The following is a 19,036-nucleotide window of genomic DNA, read 5'->3' on the forward strand; positions in this document are numbered from 1 at the left end:
TAGGTGGTGCAGTGGATAGAACACCAGTGCAGGAGTCAGGAGGACCTGAGTTCAAATCTCACCTCAGACACTTGACATTCACTAGCTGTGTGACCTTGGGCAAGTCACTTAACCCCAACTGCCTTATCCTGGGTCATCTCTAGTCACCCTGATGAATATCTGGTCACTGGATTCAGGCTCTGGAGGAGAAATGAGGCTGGTGACCTGCACAGCCCTCCCTCCCTCAAAACAAAGTCAAGTGCAAGTCATGTCATCATTTCTCTGATGGCATGGTCTTCTTCGGCAACAAAAGACAAACACACAAAAGACATAGTCAGAACTGAGATTACATCATTTGGACTTCTCTTTCTGAAACCCGTTTAAGCACAGCCAAGACATGTGAGAGAGTAACAAGAAAAAGGTTCTCAGGAGATGGGAGTTGCTATAATACTTTAAGGGCAGCTAGGTGGTGCAGTGGATAGAGTGCTTAGCCTGGAGTCAGGAAGATTCATCTTCCTGAATTCAAATCTGGCCTTAGGCATTTACTAGCTGGGTAACCCTGGGCAAGTGACTTAATCCTGTTGATCTGTTTCCTCATCTGCCAAGGAAACACCAAATATGGTCACAACTGAACAACAACACAATAGTTTAAACTGATAAGATTTGAACTTTTAGGTAATGAAGTTTCTCCAAAAAGTGGGTAATGGGTGGGGTTACAAAGATGAAGGTAATCCTTGATCTTTAGGCAAGTTTCTGTGGGATGTGGGTGATAGGTGAAGTTTACAAGGAGAAGGAACCACAAAGGAAATATTAAATCTAGCTTCTATAAGTGTTATAAAAATAGAATTAAAATGACTTTTTAATGTTATAGTCCACTAGAAGTCTTGGGATATAGAAGTGAGCTGTTATGTGTTGGTATAGAATGAATTGATTGGTATGAGAGGTCATGTAAATAGAGGAGTGCAGTGAGTGTTGGGGAAAGGAACAGAGGCTTTGATGTAGGGGACAGATACTAAGGCACCAAGGTGAAGAGGGAGGGAAAAGAGATGATGGTGCCTTCCTCTCCAAATTGAAACTCCATCTTCTGTGACTCACAAGTAGGGCAGGGCTGGGAAAGAATCCATTTGTCCACTGTCACATACAGGTGAATGCATATAATAGATCAGGCCTGATCTAGGCTGGTCTGGTACCTCAGGTTTGAGATTGAAACAAAATGAGGTATTCATAGAACAACTGACAATCCATTGCAGGGGAAAGAAAATCAGAACAGAAAAAGAACCTTTGGTGAAGATATATCCTTGATTCAGATGGCCAAAGCTTCCCTGCCTATGGTGGTCCTCTTGTCCAATCTAAGGAAGTGACTAAACCTCCTCATGCCTTGCTTTTATTGTACTTTTTTGGATATCATGATCATCTAGCACCAAATATACTTGGGTATCCTACCTCTTGGGATCAGAGGCCACACGATAAGGTTTTTGCTATCACCAGCACATCAAGTTTGGTACTAGATCCTATATCTAGCATTTTATTCATTCATTTTTAAGATCTGATAATTTTCTTAAGGCACAGAGAGAATATTTCTAGGAAATTTATAGGCAACTTTATAGGCCTAAGAGGTCCCTATCAGTTCTTTGGGTTTATGGAGTTTATATACCAAGTAATGAAAGTACTCTCTCACTGTTCTTATGTTTCATAAAATTATTCTCTTATTACTTGGGGGAAAACTGTTTACTTTAAAAAAACACTGAGAGCTTTAAAACTATTATTACTTTCAACTTTATCATGATGGTGAGAAAAAAATCCCATTCCAATTATTCTAATAATAATCTCTCCAGTTAGTATCAACTCAACACACCCTTAGCATACACCATTTTAAATTCTAAATGGCGAGCTACAGTTTGGAGGGATGTGTTATCTGATCATTTCCTAAATGTTTGCGGAAGAAAACTTGAAGTTTCCAAGCATCTATTTGGGCCATGGAGTGGGCCCTAACTTCTCCTCCCCAGATCACATGTCTGCCCACTCCACTGTGAAAGGAAACCAGGCACACAGGGAAATATGGGGGCTCAATATAGTGTCCTGTTGCAGGGTAGCAGATAATCTCAGGTTTTTTTCTTCCCATGGGCTTGCAACAATTTGGCAGCTTCATTGGCAAAGAATTCACTTTTCCAGTTTGGTCATTCAGACCAACAAGAAACAAGAAACAACTCTCAGCCTTCTCAATTGGAATTCAGGTTTCTCGATTGGGTTCCTCCAAAGGATTGTTGAGAATATCAATGATATCTGCAAACCCATCTTCAGTAATCTTGGCACGTTTTGGGTCAACTTTCACTGGGGGAATGGTCATACCCTTGTAGTGTAGCACCCATCCTATGTTTGCTAGGCAGCCATTGATGGTGACAGTGGCTGTGATGTCCTTCAAATGGGAGGCCATGCAGAGGCAGAGATCACCCCCTTTAGAAAATCCAAGCAGCCCAACTCCTGGACCCCTTACCTGAGAAAGTTAGAGAGAGAGGGAATGAGAATACTGTTATGAGTAACAAAATGGGCCAGGCAGATGGTACAGTGACTAGAGCACCAGCTTTGGAGTCAGGAGAACTTGAGTTCAAATCTAGCTCAGACACTTGACGTTGACTAGTTGGGTGACTCTGGGAAAGTCATTTAATCCTGAATGCCTTTTAAAAAAGAAAAAACCAAAACTTAACATAGCTTTACTCTTGCCCTCAGACATATTTTTTGGACCTTACTGAGTTTTGCAGTAACCTATGCTCATATCTACGTGGCATGTAAAGCTCATGATATACAGTATTTTCATTGTCACCCTATATTAGAAGTATTACGATATCCATTTTTCAGATTGGAAACTGAGGACCAAATGCTTGCCCATAATCACAATGACTTAAAATTCAAGAAAGGTACTTGGTACAACAGATAAAGCACTGTACCTCCTACAGTCAGGAAGACCTGAGTTCAAATCCTGCCTCGGGCACTTCTCAGCCACATGACCCGAAATAGTCACTTAACCTCTGTTTGCCTCAATTTTCTCAACTGTAAATTAGGGGAAAAAAGAGCAAAGTGTTGTTGTGAGGATCAAATCAGATAATATTTACAAAGCACTTAGCATGGTACCTAGAACAAAGTTGGTGGTTGTTGTCCTTCCATCTTGAATAGGACCAAAATGACATCACTATGATAAAGTCAAAGTTACAGTGTGACCAACTATGGTTAATCAGACCTATATGAGTTCAGAATGCTCTACCACAGGTTGGGTACTAATAGTCTTTGTGAATATTTGGAATGGATACTTTAAATTTGAGCATCCTGCATTTCCTTTGAGCTATTTCAATTCTGCTTTACTCATAGAGCACAGCACCTTCTCTGATGTAAGCACACCATGCTGAGTGATCCTGTGCCAGTGTCTCCCATATCACACAATTAATTCCAAAGTTCTTGAGACAGACCTTGAGAGTGTCCTTGTATTGCTTCCTCTGATGCCATGCGAACACTTGCCCTGTGTGAGTTCTCCATGAAATAGTCTTTTTGGCAAGTGTACATTTTTCATTCAAGCAATGTGGCCAGCCCATCAGAGTTGTGCTCTCTGAAGCAGGGTTTGAATGCTTGGCAGTTTAGTTTGAGTAAGAACCTCAGTGTCTGGTATATTATCTTGACAGGTGATCTTCAGAATCTTCCTAAGGCAATCCAAATGGAACTCTTCCCTGAGCTGTAACAGTTTGTTGGTAACTTGGAGGGAAAGTTGAGCCCACATACAGTTGGCAACAGTGGAGCAGAAAAGGAATGGGCAGAGATTTGGTGTGCAGCACTATATTTGCTCATCTGGGTCAGAACACTTGCAAATACCAAGACTGGTTTGATGAAAATGATGAGGAAATTCAGAAGCTGCTAAATGAGAACTCCACAGGATTTACCAGGAGGATGGTTCATCCACCTCTAAGAAGACAGCATTTACTTTCAACAAAAGTAAAGTACAAACAAAGCTTAGAGAGATGCAGGGTTCCTGGCTCAGTAAGGAGGCAGATGAAATTCAGTTTTATTCTGATACTAACAATCCAACGTACTTTTATGATTTCCTGAAGGCTAGCTATGGACCAAAAACCTATGGTGCTTCACAACTGCTCAGTGCCGAGGGAGCCACATTGATTAGTGATAAGGACATGATCCTAGAGAGATGGGCTGAACACTGCCATAGTATAGAGTAGCCACTTAACAACACATCCTTCCTTCTTTCCTTCCTTTTGGCCCATGGTAACATATACCTATGGTAGAGAGTTGACTGTATTTTAACTGAGGCTGTTTGGAGAAAATGTCTCACCCACACCTCTTTTCCAACCTCTCAGTGACTCTACCAAGGTGACTTACAGGCTGATGGATGATATCCTTTGGAGCAGGTAGGCATTCTGTATAACTCAAGTCACTCCTCACTGATATTCTTCCTTGGATAATGGATCTGAAGAGATGTCTGCTCTAACTCACTCATTTTACATATAAGGAAACTACAGCCCAGGGAGGTTAAAAACCTGTGTCTTCCAAAGGCCACACAGATAATCATTACCAGAGGGGATTTGCATTTCTCTTAGTTTTCTCTTTAAAAACAAGAGACAGATTGGCCAGTGTTAAAATACCCTTTGGAAGTTAAGGAAAAATTTCAAAGCAATACAGGCATCTAGGTGCCAAAGTTGATAGAGTGCCTGTCCTGGAGTCAGGAAGACCCCCTCTTCCTGAGTTCATGTCTGGCCTCAAATACTAGCTGTGTGACTCTGGACAAATCACTTAACCCTGTTTTCCTCAGTTTCCTCATTTGTAAAATGAACTGGAGGAAGAAATGGCAAACCATTCCACTTCCCAACAAACACTTACAAGAGGAGGTTCAATTTTTAAAGCTGAAGAGCAATCAGGGAAAGCATCTACTCCCAGAATGAAAGTAATCAAAGAAGAGAGAAGTCATAAAATGAGAAGACAACCTGGGAGTGGTTCTCCAGGTACTGGACAGCCTCTTCAAAGTATTCCAAGTGAAGTTCTTTTGTGTCTTTAGAGAGGTCTTCAAAGGCATAGTATGCCAGGGCCAATACAGCAAAGCCATGTCCAGCCAAGAGGCTGACTCTATATTCAAACAGGCCACCTCCAATTCCAAAGAGGTCTATGATCCCAGGGAAGGGCCCTGAACCTATAAGAAAGTCAAAGTCATAAAGCATTCCTTTTAAAGTCTTCCCTCTCAATTCTAAGGATAACAGGTTGTTTGATCTTAGATGACATATTCTGAGACACTATAAGATTCCTTGTCACTACTGCATGTGCCCTGGAAAGAATATACCTGGTTACATCTGCACAGTGTGATTTAAAAAAAAAAACAAACCCTCAATTAACTGGAAAATAAATAGCTAACACATATATAGTGCTTACTATGTGCCAGGCAATGTTCTATGCATGTGATCATCACAACAATCCTGTGAAATAAGGGCTATTACTATCATCTGCATTTTACAGTTGAGGAAACTGAGGCAACAGAGGTTAAGTGACTTAGCTAGGATCATATAACTAGTGTCGTGTTTCAACTGTACTTTAGCAAAAGAGTAAATTGAGGCAGATCTCTGAGCAAGAGAACACTTATTAGCAGAGGCATTCTACCTTTCCACAAATGAATCAAGGACTAGTCTTCCATTAATGTCACAGACCTTGAACAAAAGTACAGTTTACCTTATAGAGGTTGTGGGAAGCTGTTTATCCTTCATTTTCAAAGGAGACCAGTAACATTAGGAGTGTGATATTTTGTCTTGCTTTTGAATTGGATTTAAGTGAGGCAGAGCTAAGAAAAGTCATCAGTCTCACCTACTTCTCCAGAGTCATAGAAGTCCAGTGGTAAAACAAAAGTCAAGATGACTGGCAATGGCCTGGGATGCAGGGACAACGGTTGAGGTTGGGAGGAAGGGCACTCTCCTGGGGTAAAAGCACCCCTCCTCGAAGGCTGCATGCCCTCGGGGCACAGCCCTATTTGCTCAACCCCAGTTTCAACTCTGCCACCAAGAGGTTTTGGAAGCATAGAGCAAAAAGAGAAAAAGGTAGATGACACAGAATTAAGAACAGCATGACTGGTTATAGAGGTGAGACATAGGGAGGCAACATAATTGGTTGGAAATTTGGTAACAGGGACTAGCAATAACACCCCTGCTTCTTTTTTTGTGCATATGTGTGACAACTACAACATATTTATTAAGCATTTTTATTTATTTTTTAAAATTATTTATTTAACTTTTAACATTCATTTTCACAAAATTTTGGGTTCCAAATTTTCTCCCCATTTCTCCCCTCCTCCCACATCAAAACACCAAGCATTCCAATTGTCCCTATCACTAGTCTGCCCTCTCTTCTATCATCCCTCCTTTCCCTTGTCCCTGTCTTCTCTTTTGTCCTGTAGGGCCAGATAACTTTCCATACTCCATTACCTGTATTTCTTGTTCCCTAGTAGCAAGAACAGTACTCAACAGTTGTTCCTAAAACTTTGAGTTCCAACTTCTCTTCATCCCTCCCTCCCCACCCATTCCCTTTGGGAAGGCAAGCAATTCAATATAGGCCATATCTGTGTAGTTTTGCAAATGACTTCCATAATAGTCGTGTTGTGTAAGACTAACTATATTTCCCTCCATCCTATCCTGCACCCCATTGCTTCTATTCTCTCTTTTGATCCTGTCCCTCCCCAAGAGTGTTGACTTCAAATTGCTCCCTCCTCCCATTGTCCTTCCTTCCATCCTCCCCCCACCCTGCTTATCCCCTTCACCCCCACTTTCCTGTATTGTAAGATAGGTTTTCATATCAAAATGAGTGTGCATTTTATTCCTTCCTTTAGTGGAATGTGATGAGAGTAAACTTCATGCTTTTCTCTCACCTCCCTTCTTTTTCCTTCCACTAAAAAGTCTTTTGCTTGTCTCCTTTATGAGAGATAATTTGTCCCATTCCATTTCTCCCTTTCTCGTCCCAATATATTTCTCTCTCACTACTTAATTTCATTTTTTTAAGATATGGTCCCATCTTATTCAATTCACTCTGTGCTCTTTGTCTCTGTGTGTGTGCGTGTGTGTGTGTGTGTGTGTGTGTGTGTGTGTGTGTGTGTGTGTGTGTGTGTAATCCCACCAACTACCCAGATACTGAAAAGTTTCAAGAGTTAAAAATATTGTCTTTCCATGTAGGAATGTAAACAGTTCAACTTTAGTAAGTCCCTTATGACTTCTCTTTGCTGTTTACCTTTTCATGCTTCTCTTGATTCTTGTGTTTGAAAGTCAAATTTTCTTTTCAGCTCTGGTCTTTTCATCAAGAATGCTTGAAAGTCCTCTATTTCATTGAAAGACCATTTTTTCCCCTGAAGTATTATATTCAGTTTTGCTGGGTGGGTGATTCTTGGTTTTAGTCCTAGTTCCTTTGACTTCTGGAATATCCTATTCCATGCCCTTCAATCCCTTAATGCAGAGGCTGCTAGATCTTGTGTTATCCTGATTGTATTTCCACAATACTTGAGCTGTTTCTTTCTAGCTGCTTGCAATATTTTCTCCTTGACTTGGGAACTCTGGAATTTGGCCACAATGTTCCTAGGAGTTTCTCTTTTTGGATCTCTTTCAGGTGGTGATCAGTGGATTCCTTGAATACTTATTTTGTCCTCTGGTTCTAGAATATCAGGGCAGTTTTCCTTGATAATTTCATGAAAGATGATGTCTAGGCTCTGTTTTTGATCATGGCTTTCAGGTAGGCCCATAATTTTTAAATTGTCTCTCCTGGATCTATTTTCCAGGTCAGTTGTTTTTCCAATGAGATATTTCACATTATCTTCCATTTTTTCATTCTTTTGGTTTTGTTTTGTGATTTCTTGGTTTCTCATAAAGTCCTTAGCCTCCATCTGTTCCATTCTAATTTTGAAAGAACTATTTTCTTGAGTGAGCTTTTGAACCTCCTTTTCCATTTGGCTAATTCTGCTTTTGAAAGCATTCTTCTCCTCATTGGCTTTTTGAACCTCTTTTGCCAATTGAGTTAGCCTATTTTTCAAGGTGTTATTTTCTTCAGCATTTTTTGGGGTCTCCTTTAGCAAGGTGTTGACCTGCTTTTCATGCTGTTCTTGCATCTCTCTCATTTCTCTTCCCAGCTTTTCCTCCACCTCTCTTGATTTTCAAAATCCTTTTTGAGCTCTTCTATGGCCTGAGCCCAGTAAATATTTATTCTGGATGTTTGGGATACAGAAGCCTTGGCTTCTGTGTCTTTCCCTGATGGTAAGCCTTGTTCTTCCTCATCAGAAAGGATGGGAGGAGATATCTGTTCACCAAGAAAGTAACCTTCTATGGTCTTATTTTTTTTCCCTTTTCTGGGCATTTTCCCAGCCAGTGAATTGACTTCTGAGTTTCCTTTCCACCCCCACGTCGCCTCCAGATCCGCCCAGCCAGTGCTTGGGGTCTGAGATTCAAATGCTGCTTCTCAGCCTCAGGGCTTTGGGCAGGGGCAGGGCTGCTATTCAGTTCAGGTGCTCAGGTTGGGGCAGGGCTCAGTTCCCTCAGGGGGTTTATGCAGAGACCTTCAACAGTGGAGCGGAGCTCCTGCCTGCTTTGAGAGCCCCTGTCTGCTGCTGCCTCCCTAGGGGGCCTGAGTTATGGGGCACCCCACTCCCCTCTCCACGAGCCAAAAAGACTCTCTCTCTGACCTTTGCGCCTGTGGGTGGAGGGACTTGCTCGGCTGCTGGAGATTACGTCCCTGAAGCCTGCTCAGATCTGCTCCTCTCGGTGCTGTTCGGCCAAGGCAGGGCTGGGTTCTGCTCCGAGTCAGTGCGTGATGGACCTTTCGTGTCAGTTTTTCAGGTCTCTCTGGAACAGAAATCTCCTCTGCTCCGTTGTTCTGTGGCTTCTGCTGCCCCAGAATTTGTTGGGAGGTCTTCTTTACAGGTATTTTATGGGCTGTGGGTTTGGAACTAGCATATGTGTATCTTTGTACTCTGCCATCTTGGCCAAAAGCCTATTTTCTTTTACATGGAACTACTAGACAATATCTTTCAACCCTAATCACTCTGGCTTTCACTGAATGCCCAATAATAAAAATTGAAAAGCTCCTGCTGCTCATTGTTTAGAATTTGATGGCTTAGAATAAATAGCAGCTGTTTTCTGTTTGGACCAGAAATTAAGACAGTCTAGCCCTCCTAGACTGACATCTTTGTAAAGATAAATTGGGCCATCTTTGTCTCAACGCTGGCCTAGCCATTAGTCACCAAATAGGTGTAGCCTCAAAAAAAATGAGACCTGGGAAAGACCTTAATTTAGAAAAACCAAGGCCACCAACTGCATCTTGGGCCACTGTCAGTCATCTTGACTTTTGTCTTGCCACTGGATTTTAATGACTTTGGAGAAGATAATAACAGCAAGCTCCCTAGCACACCTAGGATAGCTGCTAGCACAGGTTCTTAGATCTGCTTTACCAAGAAAGATAGCTGCTAAAAGGATCAACAATCTTTTTTAATTACATTCACTAGTTCAGGGGAAAGTCAGCACCCCGAATTTCAGAGAAAATATAAGCAGAGAAATAAAGACCAACAGACAGGGCTCTACTGACTGAATCAAAGCAATATTTCTCTTCACTTTACATACATCCGTGGATCAAGACAGCCTTTACCTCTGAGCCATCAGGGGTGGGGGAGGGGGGTCTGAACATACAGCCACTCAGTCTCCACCAGAAACTCACAAGGTCCTTCTCATAAGCAATCCCCCAAAGCAAAATCTCACCTCAGAGTCTATATACATGTCTCAGAACTAGAAGGCATCACAACCTTCCTGAAGCAGAGCCTAATTAGAAATTAGAAAAGGTGTGAAAGCCTTTCTTCAAGCAAGCTTCCCCTAAGTAAGCTTCCCTTAATGGGTTCCAGGTGAGGCCTGTTAATGGGCAGGGAAGTTCTTACATCCCATTAACATTACAACAGTGAGCCTGAAGACTTTGCTCAGCTCTCTCACTTAAATCCAATTCAGGGGCAAATTAAGACATCACCCCCATGATTTCACTGGTCCCCTTCTAGAATGATGGATCAACAATCACAAGGGAATCAATTTTAATCTTCTCCTTCTGAGGCCACATTTGAACCCAGGTCTTCCTGACTCCAGGTCCAGTGCTCTATTCATTGCAACTCCTAGCTGCCACCATCATGCCTGGCATTTTAGACATCTGGATTTCCATGGCTATACTGCTTAGGTATGGGAAATCCTTTTCTCTTCTCTCCTCAGCTGAGACAAGGTTGGAGTTTACAAGAGGAACTTTTTTCTAGGAAATTAAGGAAAAGACAAAACAAAGAAAGAAAATATAAAAGCATGGACTGAAATTGGTTTACAGAGTGAAAATTCCTTAACTGATATCCAATCACAGACTGACTGGCTTGGTTAACACACAACTTACTGGCCATATGTTCCCAGAATCTATTGGAAAGGCTGGGTAGAGAACAAGTAAAAATGCTGGCCTTCAAGTTAGAAGACTTATTTTTTTAACCCAGGCTCTCCCATTTATAAGTGATGCTAAACAGAGGTCATTTATTCCAATCCTTTGACAGATGGGGAAATTAAGATTCACAGACAATAAGTACCATATTTTATCTTTTGGATGATTCACAGATCTGTATTTCCAATCCTTGTCTTTCTCCTCATCTTTCTCCTCCTTGTCAGCTCCCACCTCACCAACAGCCTTTTGGATATCTTATTGGAAGTCCTAGAGGTATCTCAAACACAGGGTGTCTGAAGACAACTCATGATCTTTCATTACAAATAAAAACTGCAATTCATTCTGCCATTGCTTAGTTTATGATTATTCCCTTTGTTTCTAGTTCCTTGCTACAACAAAAAAGAGTGACTATAAATGTATTTATTATGCTTTCTACTTTTTTATTTTTGGTACTGTTGACTTGGTTTTCTGTTTTCTCTTGTTAAAACATCAGACTAGCTATTAGTTTCTGTTTTATGGTTTTTTAAAAGTATAGCTTCTAGTGCTACTTCTCAGTTCATGTTTCTCTTTATTTTCTGAATTACTTCTTTGATTTTCAGGATTTTGATTTTGATTTTTAGTTGAATTTTTTAAGTTGGTAGTTTTCTCGGGTTTTTTTTTAGTTGTTCATTGAATTTATTAATCTATTCTTTCTCTTTTTTAATGACAGGGTTTAGAGATTAACATATCCCCTTTATTACTGTTTTGGGTCATCCCAAAAGTTTAGGAATGTTGTCTAATTGCTGCCATTTTCTTTCATGAAATCTTCAATTGTTTATAGGATTTGCTGTTTGAGCCTTGAATTTTAAGTTTAAACTATCTAATCTCCAATTAATTTTTAATCCAGTGTTTACAAATTTTAATTTTTTGATCAAAGGATATAAACAGACAGTTTTCAGATGAAGAAATTAAAGTTATCTATAATCACATGAAAAAATGCTCTAAATCACTATTGATTAGAGAAATGCAAATCAAAACCACTCTTAGGATCACATCACATCTCTCAGATTGGCTAACATGACAAAACAGCAAAATTATAAATGTTAGAGAAAATGTTGGCAAATTGGAACACTAATGCATTGTTGGTGGAGTTGTGAACTAATCCAACCATTCTGGAGAGTAATTTGGAAATATGCCCAAGGGTTATAAAATTGTGCATACCCTTTGACCCTGCAAAACTACTTCTGGGGCTGTACCCCAAAGAAATCATAAAAATGGGAAAAGGACCTACATATACAAAAATATTTATAGCAGTTCTTTTTTTTTTTTTTTTTTGGTGGCTAAGAATTAGAAATTGTGGGAATGCCCATAAACTGGGGAATGGCTAAACAAATTGTAGTATATGAATGTGATGGAATACTATTGTGCTTTAAGAAATGATGAGCAAGCAGACCAGAAAAACCTGGAAAGACTTATATGAGCTGATGCTGAGTGAAGGGAGCAAAACCAAGAGAACACTGTACACAGTAACAGCCACATTGTATGATGACTAACTTTGATAGACTTGGCTCTGCTCAACAATGCAAGGATCTAAGATAACTCCAAAAGACTCATGATGGAAAATGTCACCCACACCCAGAGAAAGAACTATGAAGTCTGAATACAGATTGAAGCAGACTATTTGCTCTCTCTCTTTTTGTTTTGTTTTCTTCTTTCTCTGGTTTCTCCCATTCATTCTAAGTCCCCTATACAACAAGACTACTGTAAAAATATGTTTAATAAGAATGTATATGTAGAGCCTTTATCAAAATGCATGCTGTGTTGGGGAGGGGATGAAAATTTAAAACTCAAAAGCCTATGGAAGTGAATGTTGAAAATCAAAATTAAATAAATTTAATTTTCTTTAAATTAATTTTTTATCCTGAACTTGAACACCAAAAAGGGCATTTATATATATAGGTCTATAGAAACATAGACATTTACACTGGCTTGCACACATATACCTTAGAACATAAAAAGAGGATTATATATGAAATCAGGAATTTCCATTTCATAAAAAAAGGATATAATAAATTCCATATATCACTCTCAAAACTATCCTGCTTATCTATGCTTCCTTCTGAACTTCTTTCTGTACACTTCTGAACATTAAAAAAAGGTTTCAATGGCTCTTTTGGCAAAAGTGGCGATCACTATTTTTATCATCTCTCTTCCTCCTATCCCAAATATAAAAATGAGATAAAGGAGGGAAAACACCTCTATAACAAATAAACATAGTTAAGCAAAATGAATCCATACAGTGTCCATGTCAAAACATTTTTATCTCTACACCTTGAATAAATTATCTCTCTCTCAAAGAAATTTGGTAAGATCATCAAACTGATGATATAACTGGTCACTGCATTCATCAGAGTTTCTAAGTCTTTCAAAGTAGTCTTTTGTCTTTTTTATAGTGGTACTATAACCCCTTCCTCCACACATGTATATTCCTTAACGTACCTCAGCTGTGGGGAATAGTATATTCTACCACCTCTTTTTCCTCCTGTACACACTAGGATATTTCTTTATTCTCTTTTCTTTCTCCTTTTAAAATCTTCAGAATGGAATCAGTCCATATCCAGGATCTCTATTTTCCTAATGTAATTTCTTTGATTACATTAAGATTCTGAAGGGAAATTTCCTTCTTCTCTCCCAAAAGGAGGTTAGCACTATATCATACAATAGCTGCTTGCAATTACTAAAATAAATTTATCTTTTGAAATATCCACTGAGTCTTGCTTTGCACTACAAAGTTCTTACTCAGCTTTTGTCTTTTTCCTCAAAAATGCTTGAAAATTTTCTATTCCACTAAAGATCTGCTTTTTTTCCCTTATTGTATTATCCTCAGCTTGAAAGAAGTACTTGGTTTTAAGCTAATATAGTTTACATTTTGATATATCATATTTCAAGGTCTTCTCTCATTGACAGTAGAAGTTTATAAGTCTTGTGTGATCCTGAGTGTGGTTTCTTGGTACTTGAATTGTTTCTGAATACTTGAATTGGAGCAGCTAGGTGGTGCCGTGGATAGAGCACCAGTGCAGGAGTCAGGAGGACCTGAGTTCAAATCTCACCTCAGACACTTGACACTCACTAGCTGTGTGACCTTGGACAAGTCACTTAATTGCCTCATCCTGGGTCATCTCCAGTCATTCTGATGAATATCTGGTCACTGGATTCAGATGTCAATGGAGGAGAAGTGAGGCTAGTGACCTGCACAGCCCTCCCTCACTCAAAACAAAGTCAAGTGTAAGTCATGTCACTATTTCTCTGATAGCGTGGTTTTCTTCAGAAATGAAGGACAAACACACTGAATACTTACATTATTTTTCCTTTTATGTGAGAGCTCTGAATTTGGGCCCTGTCACACCTAAGATTTCTCATTTTGGAGTTTCTTGTTCAAAATATGTTTTCTTGGCTTTATTCATTTTTTTCATCTCAGCACCACACAGAACTTTTACCAAAAAAAAAAATGACTCAGGCACAGAGATTTTGCAGTTAAATATATAAAAGGCAGAAATATTCAATCCATCATTTGTAGACCATAATGCAGCAAAAATAGTAATTGGTTCAGGGACCACAAATAAAAGATATAGTCCCAAATAAAGATGTAAAAAGGAAATCCTAAACTATGAGTGGGTCAAAGAACATGTTACAGAAACAATTAATAGCTATATTAAAGAAAATAATGATGATGAAAGCATACCAAAATTTCTGGGAAGCAGTTAAAGAAATCCTCTAGGGGGAAAATCATATCCATATCTCAAAACAGAAAAAGAGATGATTTGTGAATATCCATTAAAAAAATTAGAAAGCTAACAAATAAATCCAAAATAAGCACAAAAGAGGAGACTTTAAAAAATGAGAGGGAAAATTGTAAAACTTTGAAAAAAAACCTTCCATAGAAATGAGAACTAAAGCTAAAATCTGATTCTTTACTAATTTTTGCAGTCTTATTTCCTAAATTAGTACTTAAAGCAATAGTCAGGCTCTGCCCCCTCCCAAACTCTCAAATAATATGGTCAGGTTCGGTTTCTGAATTCATTTTCCTGTGTTCCTTCTGCTAGCTTCCACTTGTACTCAGTGTTGGTATGCTTCAGTGTCCCTGGTCAGAACTCTATGGTTGGTTGTCTCTGATGAGAGCACTGGGTGATCCTCTGTTCTCTTTGAAGATTCCTTGATCACAATCCTGGGTGTGACAGAAGTCCTCCTTGATCAAGATACTGGGTGGTCTTGTGTCCCTCCTGGGGGCTCCCACTATCAGGACAATTGGTGGTCTTTGTATTCCCTGGGGCTTCTGTCATAAGGAGGCTGGGTGGTCTCTTTCCCCTTTGAGTAGGAGGCTGGGGTTACTCTCTACTCCCTGAGATCAGAGCACCTGGTGGTCCCTTTCTCCCTTGGAGTTTTCCCTATCCCAGAGCTGGGGGATCTTCTGTCTTTTCTCTGGGCTTTCATGATTGAGGCAATGAGTGATCTCCATCCATGCCTGCCTGTCCTATGTCATTCTTGTCCATAGCCTTCCAAAAATTCATTATTACTTGATAATGTGTTACAGCTTTTTATTTTTTACTATTATTACTATTAACAACTTGTATTATTTATAACTATATAAATACAAGCTCTATGGGTAGCCATCAAAATGCATGTTGACATCTGATCAGTTGGCATTCTTCATCCATTTTCTTTCCTGTGTGGAAAGGGGAGCCAAATTTCTTTAAGTCATTACAGCTCTCTTCCAGGAGATTTTAGAATGTTCTAGGCTTATCTGGGTCAACTAAAAGTGGAAATATTGTATTATGTCAACTCAGGGGCTCCTGCATATTCCAGATCCAGTATTTCTGAAAAATAGGGCAACTCAAGAAGACAATTTAATTTGGCTTTAGGGTCACACCTGCCATCAACTCAACAAGATCTGCCATGATGAGGCATCACACTAGAACTTTATAGAGGTACATAGGCAGTAACCAAAAGAATATCAAGAGTAAAAGGTGAGTCATTTACCCACATCCCTTTCTGGTCCCCCATTATGCCGCTTTTAGGAGAAGCACAATTTGGATCCATCTCCCACACCTTCTCCAGTGATGGTACTAGGCTAATAATAACTTGAAGTTACAACCATGACACTGTAAAATTCTCAACAGGAAAAAAAAATTAGGTTATTATGTCCTCCTGAGGAAAGTGGTTGAAGATATCACATGGCAATATCAAATAGTATAAAGGCCAGATCTGTCAGAAGACCTAGGTGCAAGTGTTGGACACACAAGTCATTTCATCTCTGATTCTCAATTTCTTCATCTGTGAAATGAGAGGACTAGAGCAGACGCTAACCAAAGAATCTCCTTCCTAGATACTAGAAGTTCTCCAATCAGAACTGCTCAAATTTCTTTGGCATGAACCATCCTACAGAGAAGAGAAATCACTTTCAATCCCATCTAACAACCACTTATTAAAGCAATAAATGTAAAGGGAGGAAAGGAAAGGTAATAAGCATTTATATAGCACCTTCAATATGCCAGGCACTAAGCTAAGCACTTTAAAATTAGCACTTACATATATTTTACAATTATTTACAAATTATTTAATTTATATTTATTTAAACTTCTTTACAATTATTTGATTCTCCTAAAAACTCTGCAGAGATAGGTGCTACAGATGAGCAAACTGGGGCAGACAAACGTTAGGTGACTCGTCCAGGGTCACACAGCTAGTAGCTTCCTGAGGTTGGATTTCAACCCAGTACTACTTGACTCTAGAGCTAGCACTTTTCTCTGTTGCATCACCAGCTGCCTTTACTATCTATGAAACAATCTATTAGAGTCTAGGATTATAAATATAAGACAAAAATGCTCCCTTTCCCTTCAAGAACTTGTATTCTACAGATGACACTTTTACCTAGATAAGTCTATGCATAATCAATCACCTCTTGCCTAGACTATTACAATATTCTCCCTGCCTCCAGGATCTCCCCTCACAGCCAAAGAAACATTCCTAAAACTCAGGCCTCAGTGTATGTCACTTCCCTTCTCAAGAAGTTCCAGAGGCCCTCTGCTTCCTCTGGGATCCATAACCTTTCACCACCTGATTCCAGTTCACCTTTTTATACTTACTACACCTAACTCAGAATCATACACTCTCCAATCCGCTCAAAGTGGCCTACTTGCTGTCCCTCGCACAAGACATCCATCTCTCATCTCCATGGCTTTGCTGTCCCCCAAAACTGGCTTTTAAATATATAAATTCCTTCAAAGCTCACTATAAATACCATTTCCTAAAAAGGCCTTTCTTGATTCCTAGTAACTGCTGGTGCTTCCCCCACTCATCCTGAAATTATATTTACCTTCTATTCAGATTTTATGGGCAACTAGGAAGGGCAGTAGATGGAGTGCTATTTGACCTGGAGTCAAGAAAACTTTCTTGCTGAGTTCAAATCTGGCCTCAAACACTTACCAGTTCTGTGACCCTAGACAAATTACTTAACTCTGTTTGCCTCAGTTTCCTTGCATGTAAAATAAGCTGGAGAATGAAATGGCAAACCACTCCAGTATCTTTGCCAAGAAAACAAATGGGGTGATGAAAAGTTAAAAATGACTTAACAACAATAAAAATTTGCCTGTTAAATATTTTCTAACTACCTTTATGTTTGTTTCGCTTCCCTAGGTAAGTTCCTTAAGGGCAGGGTATATTTTATTTTTGCCTTTTTAATCTCCTTTCTTAGCAATAGTAACTCCTTTGAGTTTAAGGAAAAACCATATTTTTTTTGTTTAGAAAATATCAACATTGCTTCTATATTAATATCTTGGCTTAGCAATGGGAATGAGATTATACCTCAAAGACTTCTTCCTTTGTTCTTACTAATAACATTTTATAGCTCTACTTTTATAGGTCTCATTTGTATTAGTAATTTAAATGTCTACATGTTGTTTTGAATATTTCTTCACCAATTTTTCTACCTTTGTGTTAGTGATATAAAAATTTCCTCAATTTGTCTCACTCTTCTACTGAAGTCATTTATTACCTCAATTTTTTTCTCCATTTTCTTAGATTTTCAAAAAATACAGCATCCACAGAGATAGTTTAACAGCTTTTTGCCCATTTATTCCTGTGATTTCTTTTTATATTACCACTCCTTTTTTTCTTTTTTCTTTTTCTTTTTTTTGCTAAACTTATTTTATTGTTTCAAGGACCAATGATCTTCTCTGGAGGGTGAGGGGGATGCCCTCCACTAACATAAAGCACAATCCCTTTATAACTGATGGTCTTCCAGTGGTTTAAAAACTCAGCATTGAAAGTTGAACTTTGGTCAAGAGCTTACCTAGGCTGGAATTTAGACCACTGAGACGCGTAGTATTAGTGTCTAAGGAAGCCTCAAATTGCTTAACCTTTCATGAATAGCTAAGGGTAAGAGGCAATCACAAATGTTTGCTTTATGGAACTCAGATTTGGAAGGGTCTAGTGGTAAATTCCTGCACTTGAACCTAGGACTTCAGACCCCCCAGTTATAGATCAGAAATCAGATGATTTAGAATTGGAAAGGACCTTAGACTGATTTCTAAGCCAACTCCTTAGTGCTTCCTTCCCCAAACCCTGAGAAATGTCCATCCATCCCTCTGACATCTCAAGATTTCTTTAGAAAGCCAGGGGGATCCTTGGAACTTCAGAATGGTACAAAGTCCTGCTGTGGGCGATGGAAAGAAAGAGACGTGGTCGGTGATTAGATGAGGGGTCAGAGTACAAAAGCTTGAAGGAGGGGGCACCCACCGGGAGGCAGGAAGAGGGTGGCCCGAAGGCTGCCCTCTCGCACTGGGATCCTCCTCACCCCTGGCCCCAGGAAGCTCCGTTCGTGGACCACCCGTGCCAGCAGCTTGCTGGAAGGCGGGTCGTGACCCTCATACACCTCCAGGTCCACAGGGAAAGGCGTCTGTACGTCCCGCTTAACCAGCCGCCAGAAGGGCTTGTCGGGCTTCATGCTCCAGAAGAGCCCCATGGGCTCCACGCCGCTGTAGCTGCCCCCCAGAGAGGGCGCCCGCGCCAGGTCCAGCTGCCCGCCCGCGTCCGCCTCGTAGCGGGCCGACGCCTGGAAGAGAGCCCCTTTCTCATCGCGGAGGGAGGCGCGGAGGGTGACCCGCTGGGCCGGGGCCAGACCGTGCACCGCGATCGCCACCGGCTGGTCCCACAGGCTGCGGGGCCCGGGAGCCAGGGTCACCATCACGGCCATTGAAACTGACCCTAGACACCCAGGAGTCCTTTTAGATATAGTGAAAGGGGCGGTCCTCTCGTTCCCATTGGCTCCCCAGAGGGCGGAATCTCTTGGGAGCTGTCCAATGGCTTTGTAGAGGCGAGAATGCTCCCGGGGAGGTAGGAGCTTGGGATGGGCGCATGTCTAGTTCAAAGTCCTTCCCTCCTTTTCGTTGTTCTGTGTTTTCAGGAAAACCCCTAGAATTAGGAGGGCTTTGGAAAAGTTTCTTGTAAAGATGGGATTTCAGCGCGGGAGGTCAGCTGGGGGAGTTGGGGAGGGAGAGCATGCCAAGCCTTGGAGACTGCCACAGGAAAGGTCCGGAGCAGGGAGGAATGGAGAGCCTGT

The 19,036-nt window shown here is 40.4% G+C and overlaps 1 pseudogene; it reads right to left on the minus strand.

Annotated features, from left to right (window-relative positions):
- Nucleotides 1–320: 320 nt before the first annotated feature.
- On the minus strand, nt 321–18,716 carry LOC140517715 (acyl-coenzyme A thioesterase 1-like; annotated as a pseudogene).
- Between the last annotated feature and the right edge of the window lie 320 nt (nt 18,717–19,036).

Source organism: Notamacropus eugenii, chromosome 1 (assembly GCF_028372415.1).
Source record: "Notamacropus eugenii isolate mMacEug1 chromosome 1, mMacEug1.pri_v2, whole genome shotgun sequence".
Lineage (NCBI taxonomy): Eukaryota > Metazoa > Chordata > Mammalia > Diprotodontia > Macropodidae > Notamacropus > Notamacropus eugenii.